At 40.1% G+C, this 7869-nt stretch overlaps 1 pseudogene; it reads right to left on the bottom strand.

Moving 5' to 3' along the window:
* Nucleotides 1-3949: 3949 nt before the first annotated feature.
* On the bottom strand, nt 3950-6538 carry LOC149524167 (uncharacterized; annotated as a pseudogene).
* Nucleotides 6539-7869: the final 1331 nt, after the last annotated feature.

The following is a 7869-nucleotide window of genomic DNA, read 5'->3' as shown; positions in this document are numbered from 1 at the left end:
TTGGATATTGTATTCATACAGGTTCTGCTTATAGTCCACTTAGTAATTTTATCTTAGATTGCATATTACTCTTTTTTAGATATTAAGCTGCTGTTTGACTTCTCTTACCTAATCTTTCCTTTCTGTATATTGTGTAGTAAAGTATTATAATATCATGTCATTTTGCTATGTTTCAGCAAAGCCTATTATGTCAAGTCCTTCTCCGATTGCCAGCAGTTCTGGTTCATCTGTTTTTTGTTTTTTTGTCTGACTCTTGTAGCTTTTCTGGAATTTCCCTCTATAAGCTCAACTTTTCTTTCCTTTATAAGTTCTGTTCTGTCATACACAAAGACCTCTGTATTTCTAATCTGAGCAGATTTGTGTCCAACATGAGTGCTCCTCATGACACGCCTTCTCCCTTTGCTGCTAGTTTGTGACATTCTCAACCTTCGCACTCCAAAATCACTGATTGTCTGTTCATTACAACAATATGTATCAACTTCGGTAATAGGGATCCTTTGCATACTCTATCCCTTCTTCAAAAAATTCTACAGTGTTTAATAAACTTAAATCCAGCCTCTTTATATTATCTATATCTGTATCCATGCATCAACACTCCAAAGTTATCCTTGTCTACCTGGTCCTCCATGTGGAACTGGAAACATTTCAGAGAAAGCTATCATAAATGCCCAGGCCCTGATCTTTTTTACTTAGTGAGCTCAGTTTAGCCTCCAGGGCCTCTCTCCTACAGCGGCCGTATGTCAGTGGTACCCGTACTGAGTATATTGTGACCTTGGGCTCCTCCCTGCAACTTGCCAAAGTTACTGAGCTGTCTTGTGAGATGCAAAATCTTTGCCATTTGTTAGTAAATCATCAGTTGGATCTGTGTCACCATGTGCCCTGATATTGACATTTCTAATAAGCTCCTTATTGCCACAGTCTAACTCTCTCACCGTAATTCCCTCCCCTAGAGCAGCATGCTTGGTTCATGAGGAATAATCACTTCAGTTAGAAGAGGGGTCCCAGCCAGAGGAGTTTGGCCAGATTTTAAAAATGATTTCAAGGGAGATAGGCACTAAGATGCTTTTGAAATTACCACTATGCCCTATTTGCATCTTCAGGGACCTTTTTAAAATCTGGCTTTTTGTCATTCCATTCCACCGTGGCTCTCTCTCATCATAGTGAGACCAGTTTTTGCAAGTAGGGCAGCTGGTTTTGGGGTTGACAACATTGTTGTCTCTAGACACAGTTCTAGACAGTGAGTTTTCGCTGCTCTTCCAGTCCTACAGCTCTGGTGCCATGAGACTTTATCTGCATTCTGATGACTATGAGCTGCTTGCAGTCAGTGCACACATGCACAACTTGGCCACAGTGCAAATAGTATGTTACATAGCCCCAAGTGATCATAAGATTTTAACTGTGAGTGGTTACTATGTGGTAAAATAGAAACAACTTTTATTATTTTAGTTGATCGTTAGGATTTTCTCAACTTTAATCCAATTATTACTCATTTAGAATCCTAACATGTTTGTGCACACTTTGTGTCTGGGGTTAAAGGCAGGATATGTTGTTTCCAGTGACTTCCATGAAAATCTATTGGTTTCAAGGAATATGAGGCAATTTTTATTAAAATGTTTTGTCTAGAGAAGCTTAATGTTAGGTTAATGAAACACTAGCTAGTTTCATTAGACTTAATTAAACATTTTTCAGGCAGACCTGAAGTCTTTAGATTAATGCTCTCTAAAACAATGAAATTAAATCACATGTTCCTTTTTCCCCTCCTTCCAAGAGTGACTGTACAATCTTATTTTTGAATGAATAAAAACTATTTTAAAATAGTTTATAATTTCATATTTTTATCATTTACTTGAACTGTATTTATATAAATCCTTATATTTCTCAAGAAGAATGTCATCTTTTGAATTCTATTAGGTTTTGTAATAAAATAAAATAAAGGATTCAGAACAATCTTCCAGAAGAAAGCAAGAGAATGTCACTCAGGCAAACCAACAGGAAGCAGTAGAGGAGGTTGCATGGATAAGTTATGAGCGAAATCTGAATAAGAACTTCATGATTTTACCCAATATTTGTGCTTTTTGTTAATTTTTCAGTCAAAAGTATTTTGAGTGCCTTTAACCAAATCATTACTGTACATGCTGTTTAAGTACTCTAGAACAGTATTAGCACAAAAGAGCAGGAATGTAAAAGTGATTTGAAGCGTGTCAGAAGCAAAAATGGAACTGACAGTTCTATTTCCATGGTTGTTTGTAGTGATGTTTTAGGACTGTTGATCTTATGGTATTAGAGAGACAAGGTAGGTGAGGTGAATCTTTTCTTGAACCAACTTTTGCTGGTGAGAGACACGAGCTTTTGAGCTGCACGGAGCTCTTCTTCAGGTAGATGCTTGACTTTCATCAGCAAAAGTTGGTATAAGAAAAGATATCGCTTCTCCAACCTCATCTGATCTTGTATTCATTATCTTTTATGCATTAAACAAAAGTAAACAGCATGCATTGGATTTTTCAAGTGACATCTGTTTGGGATTCTGAGGTATGATTACCATATAACATAGATCCTAATAACTTCTATGACCTGTGCGTAGACTCTATACATTGATGTCCCACACATGTACAGAAAAGGGAGTGAGGTGCCCTAGTGGCTGAATCCCCTCTAGGCATGTTAAGAGGTGGTGTGTGTATCCTTGGTTATGTGCTCTATGAGGTAATAGGTCCAAATTCCATGCCAATGGTCCTTCAATTCTGTAGCAATGTTCCATTTTTCTATAACAAAATACAATTTTTTTAACTGTATCCTTTGGTATATATGGTTGTGACTATTTTCTTCCACTGTTTGATCTGAGGAAGTGGGTCTGGCCCACGAAAGCTCATCATCTAGTAAACCATCTTGTTAGTCTTTAAAGTGCTACATAGTCCTGTATTTTGTTTCAGCTACACCAGACTAACACGGCTACATTTCTATCACCATTTTTCTATTGCTGTGAAATCCCCGTCTGTCCCATCCCTCACCCTCAATACTTCGCTGCTTTATATACAGGCAGTCCCCGGGTTACATGGATCCGACTTACATCGGATCCCTACTTACAAACGGGGTGAGGGAACCCCACACTAGCTGCTTCCCCCCAGCAGACCAGGGAGACACAGTGTAGCTTTTCTCAGCCGACACCTCAGCTTGAGAATAAAGGACTGAGGGAAGTGAGGTGTGGGAGAATAAAACTGAGCTCTGGAGAAATGTTTGGCTAGAGTTTCCCCTACAATATGTACCAGTTCTGACTTACATACAAATTCAACTTAAGAACAAACCTACAGTCCCTATCTTGTACGTAACCCGGGGACTGCCTGTATTATTAAAAAAATCATGGATGTATAATTGTCAATGATTATTTTCAAGGATACTTATTTGGCCCTACACGTTGAACCTCTCTAGTCTGGGACGCTCTGATTCAGCAACATCTGTAGTCCAGCAGGATCATGGATGTTGCTGAATCAGAGAGCCCCTGGACCAGTGGGCTGGTGGCCATAGGGTTGGCTGCGGCAGCACTGGGACAGCAGAGCCCCAGGATAGCGAAGCTGTGGAAGCCCTGGTGGCCCCAAGGAGCAGAGCCACAGCTGCCACTGCAGCCCCGCCCTGCCCTTCCCCCTCCCCCGATGCCCTTCCCTCTGGCAGCATTGGAGCTGGGAAGCTGCAGCAGCCCCAGGATAATGGAGTCCAGCAGCCTTGGGGTGCAGAGCCCTGGCAGCTCCAGAGCCACAGAAGCCCCAGCACCCCAGAGCCATGGTAGTGTTGGTGCCTGAGAGCTGTGGCAGCCCAGCCATGGCTGCCCTGGGACAGTAGAGTCCAGCAGTGCTTGGGCACTGGAGCTGAGTGAAGTCTGATGCCCAGCAGAGCTGCGGTGGTGGGGACTGGCTAGTGGATCTGGGAACTGGTAGCCCCTATCTCTCTCTCTTTGCTCTTAGCTCCTAAGGTAGCATAGGCCATCAACAATTTCTTTCCAAGCCTCTCTGTCTTGTGCCACCTTTTCCAATTCTCTCCAGCTTTTGCCCGTTTTCCTCACATTCACATCCAGGTCTCTTCTCCAACTATTCTTTGGCCTGCCTCTGCCCCTTTTTCCATGTGGGTTCCCGGATAGGGATTGTCTGGTAATACTAGTTGGTGGCTTCCTCAGTGTATGGCCAATCCATTGCCATCTTCTTCTCAAAATCTCTTGCTCTACTGGGCATTGCCCTGCTCTTTCCCATATGCTAATGTTTGTAACCTTGTCAGACCACTTCAGGCCAATGATCTTACGCAAGCATTTATTAACAAAAGTTTGCAATCTTTTGATGTTTGTCCTTCTTGTTCACCATGATTCTGAGCCATATAGAAGTACTTATTTTACATTTGAGCTAAAGATCCCTATTTTGGTCTGTAGCTTGATCTCTCTTGAATTCCATATGGTCTTTAAAATAATAAAAGAAACTCTTGCCTTCTGTATTCTGGTCTTAATATCTTTGTCAGTACCTCCCACTTTATTTTCAATACTACCTAAATAAGTGAAGGTATCAACTTCCTCCAGTGTCATTCCTCTCAGGACAATTTGGCTGCTGTTATTTGCTGCATTCACTTTCATGATCTTGGTCTTCCCCTCATGGATCTTCAGTCCCATCTGCTGTGAAATCTTGTCCAGCTTCACTATTTTATTTTGCATTTGAAATTGATTGTGACAGAAGAGCTAGGTCATCTGCAAAATCAAGGTCTTTTAGCTGTTTAAACAGGGTCCACTGGATTCCATTCCTCTCATTAGCTGTTGTTTCTCTCATGATCCAATCAACAACCTTGCTGAACACCAGACTTTATTCTAAAGGGTTCTGTAAGTTGACCCTCATGTAAGCCCTGCAGCTCATATCTTCATAGGTCTTTTTTATGAGATTTATGAGCTTCTGAGGGATCCCATAGTGCCATAATAATTTCCACAACATTTCCCTATCCAAGCTGTCGAACTCTTTTTCATAGTCCACTAAGTTGATATACAAAGAAACATTCCATTCTAAACATTGTTCAATAATTATGCGCAATGTGGCTATCTGATCTAAACAAGATCTATTTTGATGAAAGCCTGCTTGTTCATCTCTTTGCTTGGAATCTATAGTTTTCTTGAGTTTTATCTCTTCTTTACTTGGCTTGCTACAATCGACCAAGAGTTTTTTTTCAGCTGGCTGGATTTCTGGGGGATCTTCTAGAACTGGTCTTTTTAGAAGATTGCTAAAATGTTCTACCCATCTTTCCATCTGGTTTTCTACATTTGTAATCTTTCTCCCCATTTTATCCTTGATCGGTTGGTTATGTTGTAAATATTTTTCTAGAGTTTCTTGGTTGAATCATACAGACCTTTCATATTTCCTATAACTGCTGCTTCCTCAGCTTCTTTTGCTAAGTTGTCAATATAATTTTTCTTACCATCTCCAATGCTCTTTTTAACCCATTTGTTTGCATTTGTATAGTTCTCTTGGGCTATAATTTTGGCAGCTCTGGTTTTACTATTATATAAGAATACTTCCTTCTCTCTCCTCTCTTCGATCCTCCCAAGTGTTTCCACTGATATCCACTCTCTGTGCTGACATTCCTTTTTGCCTAAGACTTTTTCACATGTACTAGTTCAAGCATCTTTTATTTGTTGCCACTGTCTGTCAATGCTTAAATTTGTATCTAGATGATCTCGTGCTTGATAATTTTTCTAAGCATGATGCAGAACATTTCTTTCTTTATCTGGTCTTTTAAAAATCCTACATTATAACGTGGTCTATAGTTTTGTATTGTCCTGTGTTTTCATAATTTTAGCTTCAATTTGGCCATCAGTAGATGGTGATCTGAGGCCACATCAACTCCGCTGTGTACTTTAACATCCTGTTAGGATCATCTAAATTGTTGATAAATGCAGAAGTGGTCGATCTGATTCTGTGTTTGATGTTTGGGGGATATCCATGTTGCTTTATAGATGTTCTTATGCGGAAAAACACTTCCTCCTATAGTAAGTTGGTTAACTGCACAAAAGTTAGCAAACATTTCCCCATTTTCATTCATAACTCCTAGCCCATGCTTCCCCATAGTCTCTTTATATCCTGTGTCGTCATCTCCTACTTTGACATTAAAATCGCCCATGATTACAATGACATCTCTTGGTTTTGTCTTGTCAAGCACATGCTGTAGTCTGTTATCAAATTCTTCTTTTTTGATTCCTCTTTATCATTTGTTGGTACATAACACTGAATGACATACATATTAATTTTACTGTTTATGGTCCTGAATATTGCAAGGATACTTCTTGGACCTGCAGGTTCCCATGCTATAAGAACTTTACTTGCCTCTGGTGAGAGCAAGAGTGCAACCCCCTCCATATGTGGTGCATTTTCCTCTTCATGGCCTGAGTAGAGCACTGTTTCCCCTGATGAAACTTGTACCTTACCTGACTGTACCCATCTTGTCTCACTAATTCCCATGATGTAAATAGGAATAAGGATATGGAGGTAGATATTACAAAATCCGAGGTAGAAGCCAAACTCGAACAGCTTAATGGGAGTAAATTGGGGGGCCCAGATAATCTTCATCCAAGAATATTAAAGGAACTAGCACGTGAAATTGCAAGTCCATTAGCAAAATTTTTTAATGACTCTCTAAACTCCGGGGTTGTACCATTTGACTGGAGAATTGCTAATATAGTTCCTATTTTTAAGAAAGGGAAAAAATGTGACCCAGGTAACTACAGGCCTGTTAGTTTGCAAGGTCTTGGAAAAAATTTTGAAGGAGAAAGTAGTTAGGGACATTGAGGTTAATGGCAATTGGGACAAATTACAACATGGTTTTACAAAAGGTAGATCGTGCCAAACTAACCTGATCTCCTTCTTTGAGAAAGTAACAGATTTTTTACATAAAGGTAATGCAGTGGATCTAATCTACCTCGATTTCAGTAAGGCATTTGATACAGTACCACATGGGGAATTATTGGTTAAATTGGAAAAGATGGGGATCAATATGAAAATTGAGAGGTAGATAAGGAACTGGTTAATGGGGTGACTACAGTGGGTCATACTGAAAGGTGAACTGTCAGGCTGGAGGGAGATTACTAGCGAAGTTCCTCAGGGATCAGTTTTGGGACCAATATTATTTAATCTTTTTATTACTGACCTCGGCACCAAAAGTGGGAGTGTGCTAATAAAGTTTGCAGATGACACAAAGTTGGGAGGTATTGCCAATTCAGAAAAGGATCGGGATATCATACAGGAAGATATGGATGATCTTGTAAATTGGAGTAATAGTAATAGAATGAAATTTAATAGTGAGAAGTGTAAGGTTATGCATTTAGGGATTAATAACAAGAATTTTAGTAATAAGATGGGGATACATCAGTTGGAAGTAACGGAAGAGGAGAAGGACCTTGGAGTCCTGGTTGATCACAGGATGACTATGAGCCGCCATTGTGACATGGCCGTGAAAAAGGCTAATACGGTTTTGGGATGCATTAGATAAGGTATTTACAGTAGAGATAAGGAGGCGTTAGTGCCGTTATACAAGTCATTGGTGGGACCCCATTTGGAATACTGTGTGCAGTTCTGGTCTCCCATGTTTAAGAAGGATGAATTCAAACTGGAACAAGTACAAAGAAGGGCCACTAAGATGATCCGAGGAATGGAAAACCTGTCTTATGAAAGGAGACTCAAGGAACTAGGCTTGTTTACCTTCACCAAAAGAAGGCTAAGGGGAGATATGATTGCTTTCTTTAAAAGTATTAGAGGGATAAATACCTGGGAGGGAGAGGAATTATTTAAGCTCAATACCAATGTGGACACAAGACCAAATGGATATCAGCTGGCTATCAGGAAGTTCAGACTCAAAATT

The sequence above is a fragment of the Pelodiscus sinensis genome, chromosome 6, assembly GCF_052426305.1.
Source record: "Pelodiscus sinensis isolate ZL-2025 chromosome 6, ASM5242630v1, whole genome shotgun sequence".
NCBI classification, from domain to species: domain Eukaryota; kingdom Metazoa; phylum Chordata; order Testudines; family Trionychidae; genus Pelodiscus; species Pelodiscus sinensis.
Note: the sequence above shows the minus strand (reverse complement) of the source record. Positions and strands in the feature narration are given on the sequence as shown.